This window comes from Rousettus aegyptiacus, unplaced genomic scaffold (genome assembly GCF_014176215.1).
Source record: "Rousettus aegyptiacus isolate mRouAeg1 unplaced genomic scaffold, mRouAeg1.p scaffold_m13_p_8, whole genome shotgun sequence".
NCBI lineage: Eukaryota > Metazoa > Chordata > Mammalia > Chiroptera > Pteropodidae > Rousettus > Rousettus aegyptiacus.
This window is the reverse complement of record NW_023416311.1, coordinates 46961111-46977808: the sequence shown is the minus strand read 5'-3', so window position 1 is coordinate 46977808 and position 16698 is coordinate 46961111. Positions and strand designations below refer to the sequence as shown.

At 33.2% G+C, this 16698-nt stretch overlaps 1 pseudogene; it reads left to right on the top strand.

The window, feature by feature from the left end:
* Positions 1–337: 337 nt before the first annotated feature.
* LOC118607584 lies at positions 338–456 on the top strand (annotated as a pseudogene).
* The last annotated feature ends 16242 nt before the right edge of the window (positions 457–16698 follow it).

The following is a 16698-nucleotide window of genomic DNA, read 5'->3' as shown; positions in this document are numbered from 1 at the left end:
TAATATAAAGGAAAAATTATAAATATTTATTAACTTGCCAAATAGGCATTCTAGTTTTAGCTCCTCACTGCCTGCATTTTGTATTTAGGTGCTTTGGCTAACAAAATGAGACAATAGATATCAGTCAGAGAAGAATATATGTCATAGGGCCAAAATAGATAATACTTCTCATTGTACCTTCATCTGAGGACAATGAAATGTCTTTGTTTTGTTGTCTCAAGTACTCAAGGCTTACTAGTAATAAATGTAATATCTATTAATCTCCTTGTACAAGATTGGAATTACCACTTTCAGTTCTGCTGAGAAGTTATTCTCTTTAAAAGATAACAAATGTCAAGTCCATGTCCATGCTACCCTTAACTAGCCCAATCTCTTCTGATCTTGGAAGCTAAGCAGGATCAGGCCTGGTTAGTACTTGGATGGGAGACCACCTAGGAAGACTAGGTGCTGTTGGCATAAAAAATAATTAATTAATTAATTAATTAATAATAGTTAAGGGATTGTAAGCTGACAAGGTCCTTGCAATCTGTGAGGTCAATCAAGAGTTGCCTCGCTTAAAAAATAAAATAAATAAATAAATGAAGATAACAATGTCAGACTTTCGCTTCCAAACATGTAAGAGTAACTTGTACCAGAGTCACCAACACATAGTAAGTAACTATAAAACTGAACAAAATACGTGAAGTGACTATTACCTGGCATGGGACAATAGGCAGTACAGGACTTCCCTTCTGAAAGAAAGAAAACACAGAAGTGAGTTTCATGATTACCTAGTCTTTCTGTTTAAGAACAATTTTTTCTGAAGCAACATAAGGAATTGGAGACCAGCAGAAACAAGGCAGTCCCACCTGAATGAGGAGGCAAAGTTCAGAATTTAGGGCTGGTGGAAGCAGCTGGAACTTATAGGATGAGGTATTAGAGGGAACTGAGCAGGGAAAAAGAGTGGTCCCAGAAATGTGTGAGGGCTTTGGATCAAGAGATGTACTATACATATAAAGAGCAAGATTCTAAATGGTCTAGCAGACAATGGTGCTTACAAGATTGAGAGCAAAGCAAAGATACTAGATATTACACAGTTTGGAAGACAAGTTCTAGCCCAAACAGAGATTAAAGAACTCATCAAAACCCTTGGCATTCATCTGAAACACTAGAAAATTTATATCTTAAGAGTAACAAAGCCTAAGACAAGCCTTGATAAAATCTAGGAGCCTCTCAGAAAACTATCAACTGCCACAACAAGGTTCAACACTATTTTTAAAAAGACTAAATAATCTATACTATTTATAATAACCTACCTACAGAGTTCTAAAATCAACACAAAAATTAATAAGCATGTGGAAAAGTAGAAAAATATAACCCATCATAAAGAAATACAGCACCGAATGGAAAAAGACTTTAGGATGATACAAATAATAGAATTAACAGATGGTAATTTAGAATAGCTACTATAAAGATGTTTAAACACTTAAAAGAAAATATGGCCGTAATGAGTAAAAAGATGAGAAATCTCATAACAGAAAGAAAACTTTTTTTAAAAAAAACAAATTGAAATCTAGAATGAAATATTATAATATCTGAAATGAAAATTTAACTTTGATGAGCTTGACAGCAGGTTGGAGATGGAAGAAGAAAGGGTCAGAGAACTTCAATACAGTTTAATTGAAATCCAGTCTGAATAATATGGAGAAAAAGATACAAGAAAAATGAACAGCTCTTTGGCGACCTGTGGGAAAATTTAAAGCAGTCAAACATCTGCAGTTAGAATCTCAAAAAGAGAGAAGAGAGGTAAAATGATATGAAATAAATATTTGAAGATATAATAGTTGAAGCTGTACCAATTTGATGGGGAAAAAAGTCAAATTATAGATCGAAGAAGCTCATTACACCCAGAATAAATACAAAAAAACCATGCCCAGACACATCATAATAAAATTTCTATAAACCAGAGATAAAAGAAGACAAGAAATGAAAGCTGGCAAAGAAAATCAATATGTGGCAGATAGAAGACCACAAATATGAATATAACTGATTTCTCATCAGAAAATACTGGAGCCAAAAGACATATTAAATGCATGAGCAAATATAAATCATTACCTCCTTTTTTCTTCTGTGAATTTCTCTTTAAAAACAAGTGAAACAGTAAAGTGAAAATAATATAAGGAGCTTTATAACCAATGTAAAATGAACATATTTGAAAAATTATAACAAATGATAGTGGTTGTAAGTGTATGTTTGTTAGAGTCTTACATACATGATGTGTGATATGCTACTTATTGAATGATCAGTATTATAGACTCTAATGAGAGTAAGATGCATATTGTATTTATTACAGCAACCTCGAAATGATATAGACATAGCTAAAAAGCATGTGAAAAAATAAATTAGAAATCTTAATTAAACTAAAAAGACATCAAAAGTAGAACAAAGAAACATAAAACAGATTATACGAATGGATTGCATAGTTCAAAATAATAGAATTTAACCCAACCATACCAATAGTTACAGTAAAAGTTACTGGACTACACATTCAAATGAAAAGGTAAATATTTTACAACTGGTTTAAAAAAAATCCCAACTCTATGTTCTCTATAAATGAGGACATTAGAAATAGACAGAGATATTAAAAGTAAAAATATATAAGATATATATCATGTACCAGTAAGCATTAAAAAACTGGTGTGGCTATATTAATGAGATAAGATATAGTTCAAGACAAATAATTTTATGAGAAATAGAGATGTATAATAATAAAAAAGTTAATAAAATATATAATAAGCTTAAATATGTACCTAATAGGAAAGCATCCAAAAATATGAAACAAAAACTGACAGAACTAAAGAGAGAAACAGATAAATCTACAATAATAATTGAGAGTATGTAACACTCTTCTCACAGTTACTGATAGAACAAATATATAAAAACAATACAAATATAAAAGATGTGAACACTATCAAACATTCTGATCTAATTATCATTAACACAAAACTGCAGAAAACAAATTCTTGTGAAGAGCTAACAAAACATCAGGATAAAGCATGTACCTAGATATGCAATAAATCTCAATAGATTTCAAAAGGTTTTAAATCTTATAAACTATGCTCTCTGATCACAAAGAATTTAATTAGAGATTAATAAAAAATACAGAAAATTCTCAAATATTTGGAAATTAAACAAGGTATTTCTAAAACAGGGTAACAGTCACAAGGGAATTTTGAACTGAATAACCATGAAATTAAAACATCAAAATTATGAGATGCAGCTAAAGCAGTTCTTAAAGTGAAATATATAGCTTTAAATGCCAGTATCACCAGGGAAGAAAGATATAAAGCAAATTATTTAATTTACCACCTTAATAAGATTTTTAAAAAAGAGTAAATTATACACAAAGTAAAAAAAAGCAATAAAGAAGAAACATTTATGACTGACAAGCCTGGAAAATAACAAATCCAAAAGTTGGTTCCCTAAAAAAAATTAATAAAATTGGCAACCCTTTATGAAGATTGATGAAGAGAAACAAGTAAAATGAGCAATAGCAAAATTAAAATAGCAGAAATTCCTACAGATCATTAAGACAATAAGAGAATATTATAAAACAACTTCATGCAAGTAAATTAAACAATAGAATGGAAACATTTCCTTTAAAAAAGAAAAGACAAAACAGTTTTGGTTTAAAAAAAAAAAACTGATAGAAGAAATAAAAAACTACGAAAAGCTCTGTATCTATTAAAGAAATTGAATTTATGATCAAATATTTTTTCAAAAAGAAAACCTGACAAATAATTTAATAATTTCTGTCAACCATTTATGGAAGATAAAATATTACACTTAAAAAATATTTCAGAAATAAAGGAGGAAGGACTATTTTCCAAGTTATTTGATGAGGACAATATAGCTCTGATAACAAAGATTAGCAAAGTTATTATAAGAATAGAAAATTAGAACTCCTCGTTTTAACTCTAACATCAAAGAACTTGGAATATGTTGCTTTCATACTTAAACAACAAGAAAAAAGATGAACAAATTAAAAATCAATGACTTTTCTTGAACCCATGGGAGAACTGAAGTAACAGGACAATCTGCCACCACAAAGTCTGTAGAAACAAGCAAATCCAGAGCCACAGCTGAGGTCAACATTCCTTGAGCAAAAGCCACTGGACTCATAAAGTGGTAGGAATACTAAATGGTAAATTTGACAAATTGCTGGAGTGTAGATTAGTTTGAGAAACAACTTAGGACTGCAGAGCTGAGAAAGGTGTATGTTTTACTCTAGCAAGGGGGAATGGCAAAGTAACTATTATGAAATATGCGCAAAGTGTTTCCATACCATGCTTACTCCAGGCATTTGTTACAGAAACAAACCTTGAAAAGACTTCACCAGATCCTGGAAAAAGGGATTTCTTTTTTTTTAACTCTAGCTTAGAGATGAGAACTCAAAGAATGAAAAAGAAATGCTAGAAATCAAAAACACTGTAAGAGAAATAAAAAATACCTTTGATAGATTCATCAGTGGACTGAAGACAGCCAAAGAAATAATCAGTAAGCTTGAAGATAGGTTAATAGAACTTCTCAAAGTGAAATGCAAAGAGGAAAAAAGTGGAGAAAAAAATATATAAGAAAAGAACATACAAAAATTGTGGGAGAATTTCAAATGGTGCAACATTATATATATTTGGAAGGACAGTAGGAAAAGAAAGAGCAGAACAAAAAAAAAATATTCCATAACAGCCAGGAGCTAGAAAATCAATGAAATATGCCAAGCCACAGATCCAGGAAGATCAGAGATATGGAAGAAGCGCATACACCCAAAATCTGCATTTTGGCACATCATATTCAAAATATAGGAAACCAAGGACAAAAATAAAATCTCGAATGAAGCCGAAGGGAATAAATTTTTTCCTAAAGAGAAGAAAAAGATAATTACAGCAGAGTTTACTTCAGAAACTGTACAAGCAAGAAGAAAATGGAGTGAAATATTTAAAGCATTGAAAGAAAAAGCACACCAATTATCTTTTAAAATTATTCTTTAAAAGCAAAGCGAAAATAGTCTTATTAGATGAACAAAAAATGAGGGAATTCATCACCATCAGACCTGCTCTGCAAGAAATGTTAAAAGTTCTTCAAAGAGAACAAAAATCATATAGGTCAGAAATGGGGGAGGGGGCCTACATAAAGATAAAACATCAGAGAAGGAAAAAATAAAGGTAAAACAAAATTTTTCATTTTTCTTAATTTTAATTGATCCAAAAGAGTTATATTTTACTTGAAGTCTGGCGATGTAGTACATGAATATAGCATGTGGATAAGTGAAATGAATGACAGTAATGTTATAAAGGATAGGATAGAGAAATTAGAAGTACTCTGTTAAAAGATGCTGGAGCTATTTGTGAAGTGTGATTTGATGATAGACTTAGATGAGTTAAAATATATTGCAAACTCTATAATAACCAGTTACATTTTTATAAAAGAAATATAATTGATATGCAGAGAGAGGTAATAAAATAAAATGGTCAGGATCCAATGCAATCAATATCAAAATTCCAAAGGCATTTTTCACAGAAATAGAGCAAACAACCCTAAAATTTGTGTGGAATCACAAAAGACCCAAATAGCCAATGCAATCTCGTACAAGAAGAACAAATTTGAAGACATCATGCTCCCTAATTTAAAACTATATTATAAAACTATAGTAATCAAAACATATGATATTGACATTTAAACAGACACATAGATCAATGGAATAAAGTAGAGAGTCCTGAAATAAATACATATGTATATCATCAATTAATTTATGATAAAAGAGCCAAAAATATATAATAGGGAAAGGACAATCTTGTCAATTAATGGTGTTTGGAAAACTGGACAGCCACATGCAAAAGAAGCTGGACCACTGTCTTACACCATACACAAAAAATAACTCAAAATAGATTAAAGATTTCAATGTAAGACCTGAAACCATAAAACTCCTAGAAGAAAACATAGGCAGTAAGTGCTTGACAATGATGTGTTGGATCTGACTCCAAAAGCAAAGGTGACACAAGCAAAAATGAGTAAGTGAGACTACATCAAACTAAAAAGCTCTGCACAACGAAGGAAGTTGTCAGCAAAATGAAAAGGCAACCTACTGAATGTGAGAAAGTGTTTGAAAATCACATATCCAAAATATATAAGTTCATACAACTCAACAACAACAAAAAATAAACATTTTAAAAAATAGGCAGAAGACCTGAATAGACATTTCTCCAAAAAAGACATACAGATGGCTAACAGACATATGAAAAGATACTCAACATCATTAATCATCAGGGAAATTCAAATCAAAACCACAATGAGATATCACCTCACACCTGTCAGAATGGCTGTCATCAAAAAGTCAACAAATAAGTGATGGCAAAGATATGGATAAAAGGGAATCCTCACGCACAGTTGGTGGGATTGTAAATTGGTGCTGCCACTATGGAAAACAGTATGGAAATTCCTCAAAAAATTAAAAATGGAACTGCCATATGACCCAGAAATTCCACTTCTGGGAAATGAAACCAAAAACACTAATTTGAAAAGACAAATGCATCCATATGTTCATTGCAGCATTATTTACAGTAGCCAAGATATGGAAGCAATGTAGGTATCCATCAATAGATGAATGAATAAAGATGTGGTGGATATATGCACACACACAATGAGATATTCATCAGCAATAAAAAAAGAATGGAATCTTGCCATTTGTGACAACATGGATGGACCTAGAGGGTATTATGCTAAATGAAATAAGTCAGAGAAAGACAAATTCCACATGATTTCACTTATATGTAGACTCTAAGGAAAAAAAATAAAGCAAATGAATAACACAAAGCAGAAGCCAACTCACAGATACAGAGAAAGAAGTGATAGGGGGATGGGTGAAACAAGTGTGCAAAAAACAAAACAAAACCAAAAACTCTCTGTATTCTCGAACACCGCAATTGTGTTAATAGAAAATCCTTAAAATTGTTATTAGAATTATCAAGTGAATTTATAAGTTTGCAGGAAACAAATTACAAAAATAAAATGTATTTCTCTGTACTAACAACTAGGTTTTGAAAAACAAAATGAAAACTGCATCTGTACCACACAAAAATGAAATCAAAATGGACCATAACCCTAAAAGCTAAAGCTATACAATTTATAGAAAAAGGAAGAAGAAAATTTTTATGACCTTATGTTAGACAAAGTATTTATAGACAGAACAAGAAAACACAAACCATAAAATAAAATATTGATAAACTGCATTTCATCAACATTAAATCTTCTTCGAAAACATTTGCAATACATGATCTGATAAAGGACAGGTATTCAGAACATACAAAAACAACTCTTTAGAATTCAGCAAGAAAACAAAAAACAAACTTTTAAAAAATGAATAAAAGACTTAGACACATCATAAGATATGCTTACAGACACATGAAAAAAATGCTAAAGTCATTAATCGCCAGGGAAATACAAATGAAAATCACAATGTAGTACTACATACAAATAAGAACTGAGAAAGTGTGGATGAGGATATAGCGTAAAAGAAACTCTCGTGCATTGCTAATGTTTGTGTGATGTAACAACCAATTTGGAGAACAATCTAGCATTTTCTTATAAAGTTAAACATTTATATAACTCAGCAATTCCACTCCTAGATAGTTACCAAGAGAAATGAAAACAAACACGTTAGCCAACAAAAGACATGTACGTGAATATTCAGAGCAGCTTTATTTATAACAGGCCATGAAATGGAAGCAGTCCCAGTGCCCATGGGCAGTTAAATGGATAAATAAATTGAGTTACATTTCACACAATAAAATACTACTCAGCTATAAAATGAAACAAACTACTGATATATACTACCTGGATGAATTATGTCCAGCAAAACAAGCCTGAGACAGAGGAATATATACTTTCTGATTTCATCTATGTGAGATTCAGAAAGACACAGAAATAACTAATGGAGATAGAAATTAAACTTGTCTGGGGTAGGAGGCATTGTGGCTATTGACTGCAAAGGAGCAGGAGGGAACTTTCTAAGGTGATGGAAATGTTCTATATTTTACCTAAAGATATGTATATACATATCTATGAACTTTTATTGGAATTTATTTTAAAATCTGTATATCGTGTATATTTATATCTTAAAACTGACTTTTTAAAAAAATGCTGATATGAACTCAGGACATTTGTAAAAACATGTATTCAAGAGTATGAGAAAAGGGAATCAAACCTTCATTAAAAAGATTTTAAAACACATATACATACAAATAGACTAATTAACAACAACAAAAAAACAAAGAACTAAAAGGGCATTCAGAGTTTACACATCAGTAAGATAACTGAAAAGTTCTTTATCGTAAATAACTAAATAACAAAAATGAAGAAAACAACCTTCAAATCGGTTCTCCTTCTTATATTCAGGTTAATTCAAGAGAAAAATCAAGCCGAACAACAACCCAGTAACATTGGAAAGAATTTATAAGTCAGGTATATTTTTAGCTTGGCCCTCCTTTATAAGTTTGCTATAAAACTGAAATTTTGTCAAAAATTTACTATCACATTTTTTAAAAAGTCTAAGTGCGACAGAAATGGGGAAAAACAAATACAAATCGTTTCTAATTATCCATTGCTTGTAGATTAAATTACTAAGTGTTAAATGCGATGAGATATGGGAATTGAAAGAAACCACAAATTGTACTCTTACCTTTGCACCAGCTCATTTCATTTATGTGAGTAAATTATGTAACTTCTAGGTTTCTTGATCTAATTCATCTAAAAAATTTCATTAAACATATATACTTAATAGAAAAGATCTAACACTTTATTAACCACATATTGGACCTGTATATAAAACTTACCAAAGGGGGAAAAAAAAAGATTGCAAGCTTTATTTTCTATGATGTATAATCACTAGGCTTCGTAGAATATAAACTTAAAGGGATTCAAATATACTCCAAAAGATCATAAAACACTGAACTCTCTTTTCTAACTAGTTAAACATCAGAAGATACTTTTGACATATTTTATGCCATGTGGCAGGCACTTCATGATATTTGAAAATACCTCATCTTTAAGTTTCAGAAGAATTCAACATGCAAGGCTCCTAGAAAGCTAGGCTTTTTATAAGTAATTCTTAGCATATCAATTTGAAATCAACAAAACAGTTAAGATATAACTATTAGTGTTACTTCAGCACCAACCCCATTCATAGACTTTTTTCTGAGAGCTGTTGAAATAAAAACAAATTTTGAACTATGCCATTGTTATGATAGTGTATACAAAGGCCAGTCCATGATCTCTACTCCATAACTGGTATTTAGAAATCATTGTAATGCTATAATACTCTTGTATTGTAAGGTAAATAGAATTTCATCAAATATATCTATTTACTGCTCTTGTTATGCTAACTTTCTTTCCAAAACTAATTAACAAAGCTCATGCATGCTTTGGTATAGTTTACATATATTAAGCAGTGGGAGATGGTTTCTTCACTGAGTTTGGAAAAGATTTAAATTTTAATCTATGTAAAATAAAGGCAGATAATCTGATTTGACATATCTTGAGAAGCCTGGAGGCTACAGGAACCCCACTGGGCCAGTAGATGATTAGTTAATAAAGGGAAAGCAGCCTGACACTAGGGTGAGCAATAATTAAACCTGTAGTGAAATTCTCTAATAGAATTCAACAAAGTGGCACCTGTTAGCAGAACAATGTTGCTTCAAATGACACTGATGGGTAAACCTCAAAGTTAGCAGAAATTCTGTTCAAGGAAAAATGCAGATGCTCATTCTATGAATTTACTGTTCCCTGGTTCATATTCTGTACAGGCAATATATAGTGTATTCAATGTATTAGATTTCCACTGCTTTGGAAAATTGATACAAAGAGAAAGTATTAGGAGATACGTCCTCACCTCATTTGTTTGTTTATTTCAACAGCATGTTTTGTTTTGTTTTGTGGATACAATGCTAAAAGCTAGAAATCCAAAGAGGAATAAAACAAAGTCTCCGTCATGAAGGGGCATGTCATATCACAGGCAAGCGAGACATATAAAGAAGTAAATAAATAACTAAGTATAAGAGCATGCAGGGAGGAAACCCATAATTGAGAGTATCAGGAAAGTATAGAAGAGATGACATTTAGGAAGGGTCCAAAGAATGACTGGATATTTGTCAGATGGGGAAAGGCATTTCAGGCAGAGGGAGCTAAAAGTGAAAAATTATAGAATTATGAAAATGAATGATAACTTGTGAAGCCGTAACACTGTGAGCTTGGCCTGAAGGCAGTTATACACAGAGGACATAGTGAGGAAACCCAAGAAGTAACGAAGGTCTGAACTGTGAATGGCTTTGACTGTTGATGAAGACTTCTTCCCATGGACAGCAGAAAGATGGAGAGCTCCTCAACTAAGCAGGAGAAGAAATGAACAGGATCGCAGGTTTTTATGGCTCCCAGGAGGTAGTGAACTACTTTTTTTTTTGATTCACACATACTTGCAAGCTGCTTGAGCAAAAGTAGAGAAGGAAAAATAAATTAATATTTTTCACAATCACAAAATTTGGTTGTCACTGTGCTCTACATTAAATATAATTCTGTCCCTATCCAATGGGGGTGGGGAGAGGAAAGCAATTAGAAATATTTATGTAAACAGTGAAGATGGAGAAGTGGGGTGAGACAAGAAGCTGAGAGACCCATTAAAACTGCTCTAGCTAGTTGAGCTAAGATAAAGATCAAGACCAAGAAGCAGCAGTAGGGAGAGAGCAAGGAGAAATGAAGAGATTTATAATAGAACCAACATGTCTCGATGATGAATTGGAGGGAGAAGATGAAGAAGAAATTCTCAAGAATGGCAACTACATTTTTGCTTCAGGAGAACAGGTTTAAGGACATTATTAAGTATCACTGAGAATTTAAGAAGAAAAGCAGAAATGCATTTATTGGGTGCACAAAGAAATCTGGACAGAGGTTTTCCAGAAGACATTCTTGAAAAGAAAAAGAGTTTTATTCTGTTTTGTCTTTTTCACTAATCTATTTCAAAATCACACTTAGGAAATTCCTTCAGGAGCCCTCTTGGTCATCTGTCTCCTCTTTTTCCAAATATTGTCTATTTTTCTAGATTCCATATCTTTTAAAAACTGAGCTACTGAATTTTTTAGGATACAAAGCAGAGAAGGTTAAACGACCTTGTTTCTCATGATTGTCCATTATACCCTGCAGAAAGATATCAAAATTAGCATGAGATTGCTGAGCTATTTTTCACTACACCCCCCCCCAAAAGAATCCCCTCATGTTCCCATGTTTACAGGGAGTGTGGGCTCAATGGATTGCAAGGCTATCGCCCAAATTAGACATAAGACTCTGAGGGGGATCTACCCTGCTAACCCAAGGTGAAACCAAAGACAATTTCTGCCTCCCTAATAGGCTTCCTCCAAAGCTAAAAGGGATTGGAACAGGGAGGTGAAGGACAGTTTGACAGATGAGAGTTCTCCATTTTTCTCTACAGAAAGTTCTACTCTACATCCTCATACCCATCTTCCATGCCTTTCAGGACCCAACAAAGGTTCAAAATCTATTAAGAAAGATTTCTTATTTCAGCTGAATTAAAGGGCTCAGCCTTAATTGACCTATGACTTTTTTTTTTTTCATGTGCTGATATAACAATGATGATGTAAGACTATCTGGAATAAAGACAAAAGTTACATCAAGCTTGAAAATTATATTTCTAAGCCTTACTTATGATAACAGGTTCAAGCAAGTTCTTAATTCTCATTAGCTGTTCTTGATCTAACGAGAATTCTTTGGCTCGTCAGCAAATGCCATGCTTCTTCCAAGTAACTCACCCCCATTCCTCTGCTCAGGCCCCAGGCTCTCACGCAGAGGCTTCCTAATGGCCTGCAGCCCAATCTTAAACTCACCACATCGCTGCAGTATGTCATATTCCATCAGGAGCTACTGTGCAAATAACATATTTCCATTTTTAAAGTCTGAAAAATGTCACAAAAAGCTTTTGGCATTTACATGACTCAGACTTACACCCTCTAATTCTCTCTGCAGCTAATTTCTTATGTTCGATACATATCCACCACAGGAAACCAGGAATAACGATTACAGGAAAAGCTGAAGTTCGACAGCCCAGCCATTAGCATTCACAAGTCTAAAGAGTAGGGATTTAAATGGCACTATCGACAGTTATTTCTTATATAATGAAAATCAGGACTGTCAACATGTGAGACATTAAAAAATATTCAGTAATTTTAGTTATAGCCTGTAGGGTTTTTTAATGCATTCCTGAGAACTAGCAAAAATCTACAAAGATGTGCAACAAGAGGGTCTAATAGATCAGAGGAGTGAAATTATATTCAATGTGGGTAAAACAGCTTGCTGTATGTTCTCCAACTACTGATCTTATCTCTTATAATCATGCCCCATGCCTTGTTTAATGTTGGACCACACTCACTAAGAGAGGAAATTCATGCTTGCATTTTATGAAGCTCAGCATGCAAAATCCACATGCTATATTTCCATTTCTTCTGTCTCACTTTACATAGATTGGGCTTTTATCTTTCTGCTGAATAACGTTTGTCGTTTTTATTTTCCACTGCTTAATATACAAGGGTTTACTAAATGAAATGGAGACACCAGTGGCAGGTCTATCTGAGCCCCAGGGAGAGATTAAATACACTCTGAAAATCTGCTCATTTGAATCTGGTTGCATTATATGCATTGCCCCAATGAGATAACATGTTTGTGATTCATAACTTCTCATTGTTGAAGTGTCTGATGTCAGGTAAAATGGCACAATCTCCTGAATAGTATCATGATATGCTATGCATGCAGCTTGTTAACAAACTAAGTCATCAACAACTTTTATTTTCCTTTTTAAAGAACTACCTCAGGGCCACATCTGTCTGCAAACTTAGATCTTTCATTCTTTGATTGATTCTCATACAATTGATTAGCTAATTGTTAGCAAAATGTACAAGTGACTAAACAACTAGCCCACATCATTTGATTTTGTCCCCAAAACTATTCAGCTAGCTAGACTCATCTGCAGAAGAATTAGCTGATCTTCTATTGATGCTATCCTTGCAAAAATGAAGAGCTGACTATAAGCACAGTAGATGTCTGTTATAAAAGAAGTGTCATTTCTTTCACCTTTATATATCTTCTTCTGTCAACATGTAGGGCAGAGTTCTTGGGTGATACTCTTACACTCGATTATTAACTTAATCATTAACATAATTTCAAATTAATCTAGATTTCTTAATTAAAATCAGACTCCGGTAAGACAGTTTCCTAGAAGACTCAGGTCAGAAGGGCTCAAGCATATTTTCACTAATGTAATGAGCAGACTAAACATCTTTAATAAAAACAAATATATTTTAAATAACTGTATATGCATTAAATACCAATTAGATGGAGTAGTGCCAGATAGGTTTTTTATCCAATTCATTCTGACTGGCTTCTGAAAAAAACTTATAACTACTAGACCTATAAGGTATTACCTTAATAATACCTGCTCAATTGTGATGCTGAAGCCTTTATATAGTTGTCTCAATTAGAAGAAGCACTAAGAAAAATATTAAAAGGACATGATGAAAAGCCATGAATGTACTGTGTGTGTGTGTGTGTGTGTGTGTGTGTGTGTAAAATTTTAAATTGAATTTTAGGATCAGAGAAAATTTTAAAACCTGTATTTTTTTTTCTGGTGAGAAATGATTTAAAAAGTGTAAGCACTGAGAATTTCTTATGTACTAATTCCTAACTCTTAAAACAATAAACCCTCCCCCCTTGGTTGATATTCATTTTTTATTTAATAAATATGTCCTGAATATCTTCTATATTGAAACGCCCTGCTAGAGGGCAGAGAGTTTATAAGAATATTTAAGCCTTCAAGTAGCTTTCTAATATTTATTCAGTGATCCATTCATTCTCTCAGAAAACATTTATTTTCTATTACTCACTGCTGATAAAGAAGAAGAGGTCTCTCCCCATATGGACCTCACATTGTAACTGAGGAGAGCAACACACCCACAAATATTTAGTATACACTATGTTAATTGCTAATTATGGTATGTGCCAGATGCCCTAGCAACGTAATGAGAAAATGGATTCATCCCACAAGGAAAGGAAATGGTAGAGAAATGTTTTGAAGGGAGAGAAGGGCCTTAGAAAGCTTTAAAGAAAGGGCAGCATTTAACCAAGGTTATCAAAAGTGAATAGGAGAGGGCAGCGTGGGCACTCAGAACAAAGGAAACAGCATAAAGAAGGGTAGAGGGTTTCGAGTACATTACAGGAGTGTGTATCCTCATTTCTTGAACTTGGGAACAAGAAGAGTATGTGAGTTATGTTCGTTGCAATTTCTCCCCTTAAGTTCAAAGCAGAAATTACAGACTGTACTCTTTGGACCATTTTTGGCCTTGGACATGTTGTGCAGTATTTGAGTTTACGGACAAAATTTAAACATGGGAAGAATCTACAAAAATCCATATTTCAAACTCCTTTTGAAAAAGTATCTTTTGGGCAACTCTAGACCAGAATGTCTCCATGGAAATATTCTGCTGGAGACATGCAGTGATTCCCTGCCCTCCCACCCCAATCACCTGCTAGAAGCTTCCCTTTCAGCTTTACTACAATCCTCACTAGACCAACTTCACTCAATGTTGCTTGACAGACTCCAGCTGGTGTTTTATTTAAGATACCGGGTTTAAGGTTTCAACACCTTTAAAAAGGCAATTGACCCTTGGAGGAGAAAAGTGGAATGTAATTCTGAACTATTAGTCATTACTTCTTGTCAATAATTCTTCAGGTATAAATGAAGGTTTGGAGAGCAACCTAGAACAGAGGAGTAGAAAACAGAACACCAGGTCATATCGTTAAGCCTTATAGTACTTGGTTTTGTAGAGAATTTGGTAGGCTTGGGAAGAGTAAAGAATAAAGGTAGAACTTCATAATTTCATACTTTTACCATAGTTAATCAAAAACTAAATATTTACTTCCAACGAGGAAACCACTGTGAGAATTTGAGTTAAAACTTTGACCTTTTCTTAATTCTTGACTATGCTTATTTATTTCCAGATTGTGTGCCTGTTTGCAAGCCCGTAATTTTTAAAAGTTAAAATTCTAATTCTCTCTCAGGGATCTCCTGAAAAGTAATTGGCCCTGTGCCCACTCACTGAATTCTAGCCATGGATATTATCCCTAGGTAATTAAAATGTTCATTAAAAAAAAAAAAAGAGGGAGAAAAGCCAAGTATCACGTAACATTGTTAACCTTCTTCTCAGATAACGTACCCGGTGTCAGAATTATCTGTACTGCCTCGGGGCTTTTGAAAAGTGAATATCTTTGCACATACTGTCAGCATACACCATGTAGGAATAATTATCATCATTAACCTGAGTCTTATGAAGCTGCCTGCTTATTAATATGTATTGCCATTCACTATAAGTGCAAAGTTGTGGCAGAAAAACAAAAGAGATAGCTGAATAAAGATGGCATCCTAGGCTTCAGTAACATTATTAAAATATTTAGAAATGAAGCTAATGAGTTCACCTTTCTTCTCAAAACACACATATCCCTAATACTCCTAACCTTTGAAAGAACATGTCAGCTGAATAAGATTATATAAGAAGAAAGAAGGATGCTTAAAAACATCCAGACATCATGTATTGTTAATTCACAGAAGACAATGGATAAAATCAATGATTTTATCAAAATGCTTGTGAATTACTCAATTCCACATTCCAAATGTGACATTTGGAAGCCATGTGCTAAGAACCCACAAACCAAAAGCAGATGAAAAATTTGCACCAGCTCTTTATCAGACCTTTGAAGAATTCCCACCCTCTGGGGGGCAACTCCTATAGATGGAAATGCTGGCCTTGACATATAGGGAATTATTGCCACAAGTCAAGGCTAACTGTAGGGTTGGAATGTGGAATGGACTGATGACACCATCCCTGGATGAAGTGTGACTAGCGCTCCTCGGCATCCGGGTGTTTTAAGCTATAAAAGAATCAAGACCGTTACATACAAACGCAGTATGTAAGAAGAAACAGAAGTCTGATCCAATGCAGAATATAGAAAATTAATAAAGAGACATTAAAAATTTTTAATTTCTTGGCAAATGGGGACATATTTTGTACAGCCAGATTTCAAAGAAAAAGTTGCACTTGACTTCCATGGTCTACCTCGCCTTCCCATTAATTATTAGCTTCCAGATACATTTGGAGGTAACAACTCTCATCTAAAAATTGTACATGGACTTCATTTTACCATTATATCGCCTGAGAAAGAATGAATAAGGACAGCTAAATTAACTGATGAAGATGTGGCCTTCTCCCCTCATGAACCTATTACCCTTACCCTCACCCCTACCTGTACGCATCTACAATTATTCTAAATTAAGTCATAAGGGTTGACTTAGGTTTTATGGTACCTGAACCAACAATAATTTGGGTAGTTCTCTTTCAGAAAAATATTACATTATGAATACAAAGTTAATGCGAACAGAATATTTCTTTAGAATGAGAAAGGAAATCATGGCAAAATCAATTTTAAAATAATCTGGCAAATATTTTAAGCATTGCAAAATGAAAAAAAAATACATTAGACTTTTATTTAATTAACTTCCTGACACACCCTATCAAAGTTTTTCTTCCATTTTGAGCTGCATATTCTTTTATCACC